The sequence below is a fragment of the Octopus bimaculoides genome, chromosome 7 (assembly GCF_001194135.2).
Source record: "Octopus bimaculoides isolate UCB-OBI-ISO-001 chromosome 7, ASM119413v2, whole genome shotgun sequence".
Taxonomy (NCBI): Eukaryota; Metazoa; Mollusca; class Cephalopoda; order Octopoda; family Octopodidae; genus Octopus; species Octopus bimaculoides.
In genome coordinates, this window is record NC_068987.1 from 41222033 (window position 1) to 41224611 (window position 2579).

The following is a 2579-nucleotide window of genomic DNA, read 5'->3' on the forward strand; positions in this document are numbered from 1 at the left end:
TATATATATATATGTATATGTATGTATATATATGTATGTATATATATATATAGTGTCCTTTGTTTGTATAAAATATTTAAATTGAATTGAATTTATAATTGTTCAATTCATTGTTTTTTCTTCCATATATATATGTACACACACACACATTCTCTTTTTTTACTCTTTTTCTTGTTTCAGTCATTTGACTGTGGCCATGCTGGAGCACCGCTTTTTAGTCAAGCAAATCAATCCCAGGACTTATTCTTTGTAAGCCTAGTACTTATTCTATTGGTCTCTTTTGCCGAACCGGTAAGTTACGGGAACATAAACACACCAGCATCGGTTGTCAAGTGATGTTGGGGACACACACACAGACACACAAACATATACACACACATACATATATACAAGAAGCCTCTTTCAGTTTCCGTCTACCAAATCCACTCACAAGGCTTTGGTCGGCCTGAGGCTATAGTAGAAGACACTTGCTCAAAGTGCCACGCAATGAGACTGAACCCGGAACCATGTGGTTCGTAAGTAAGCTATTTACCACACAGTCACTCCTACATGTTTACATAAAGAATATATTATAAGGCGTAATATAAATAACTGAAAAAATATCAATTTAAGTACCATATTGCATCACATCTTATCATGCATACCTGCAGAGAGATGTAACATACTCTGCGATTCATAGAATGTTATACCAGTATATGCGAAGGTAAATAGGAATGCAAAATATAAAAATTCAATATTGTATAAAAATTTAACAATATACAATAAAAAGAAAACATGAAAGATAAGAAATATACAAAGATAAGAACTCAAATAATAAGAATTAATAAAAAATTAATAAGAAAAATATATAAAGCCAGGAGATCAAAATTAAAATAAAAATGAAATGTTAATAGGTATGCAAATAATGAGGACATTTCAAGGTATTCCTACCAAAGTAGATTAAGGTGTAGGTAAACTAAGATGAGGATATTGGATGCAGTTTTATAAATTATAATATTACAGGTGCTATTGTATGTATGATTGTATAGTTCTTATGGGTGTAAGATTTATTCAAGAGAGGCTTACTATCTCATAACTCACTATGAATATACTCAATGGGATTGATAGGGTAGCAAGTCATAGAATTGAAGGAAAGGACAGTGTAATCACCGTATAGGATGAAATCAGACTAAACAGGTATGGGTTACCAGAGGATAATATTATGTATAATACATCACATAACACAATACATAGCATATGTAATACAATATAATATATAATATCCTACAATAGAGGGTAAGTTATAAAGGATACAACATCAGAAGCTAATTTCTACCATCAAATCCAAAGTATGATGAGTATAATATTATTTGTTTCGAAAATATTTAAATGTGCGGGTGATGCTATGCACGCATGATACCCTTAGGTCTAATCTATTATTAATTAGGTTGTTGTTGTCTCTATAGTTAAATTCATAAATTTCCATAGAACAAAGCTCACATCCATATCTACTATCTCTATATGGCTGTGCCTTCCATACTATATCCTATAAGTAAGTCATATTTAGGAGAAAATAGGAAAAATTGGAAAAGGAGACAAACGCTCAGAAAACATTTATATCTTCACACCTTCTACATATGTTTTGATGGATGCAATCAAAATACATCCGACAGGAAGAATTATGGTCAGCTATGCATCAATCTCATCAGGGATGATATAAACAGCAACACTTATCAAATAGACATTTTTACAGATATAGGAAGCCCTAGAAAGTGTGACATATTTATATGCATATGCATGGACACGTACACACATGCATATATGCATATATGCAGCATGCATACATAACCATATATATATATGTGTATGTATTTGTATATATATATTTGATTTAGTCAAATTCTTTAGTAATGTGGGCCTAAGTTTTTCCTTTGATGATGACAGAACTAAGGTTAACTTCCTCAATCTTACTCTAAACATAAATACAGCCTTGTATTTCCCATACCATAAACCTTCAACTAACCTGAAATACATCAGTGTCTTTAGTAATCACCATAACAAAAAACTTGGTTAAAAACATATCACTTAGAATTTCTAAATTATCTGCTAATGAAACCATTTTCAATAGTAATGCTGACTTTTATAACTCAGCTTTACATAAAGCATGATATAAGAAACAGATTAAATATTATAACCACTTTGGCCTTAACTATCTAATGACACTAACAGTAGTAGTAACAATAATAGACGCAATAACAACAAGAGTACTTATCTTGTCAATATTCCAAATAATGCCCAATTTCATCAAAATAACCATTCTTCTAACTCTTGTAATCCTAAAAATAAACAGTCAAAGGTAAGTAACCATGCTTCCTCTTCCTTTTTAAGCTACAATAATAACACTAGGTTTTTTAATAATAATTCTCGCAAACAATCACACAACCCTAATAAAAATATTTGGTTGATTATTCCATACGGTAAACAAGTATACAGTAACATTACCCTCTAATTTCATCAAGCTGTATACCCTATGTTCATTGTTTTAATAATCAGTTGCATCTTGTGGTTAACACAATAAAATGAATCCCAGAATTAACTAT

The 2579-nt window shown here is 30.8% G+C and overlaps 1 protein-coding gene across 1 annotated transcript in view; it reads right to left on the reverse strand.

The window, feature by feature from the left end:
- The window catches only part of LOC106883409 (motile sperm domain-containing protein 1), a 73781-nt gene extending 71510 nt beyond the window's left edge, over positions 1–2271 (reverse strand). Inside the window, exon 1 of the mRNA XM_052969540.1 lies at positions 2251–2271. The gene's annotated coding sequence lies outside the window, so the exon portion shown is untranslated. The remainder of the gene's footprint in view (positions 1–2250) is intronic.
- Between the last annotated feature and the right edge of the window lie 308 nt (positions 2272–2579).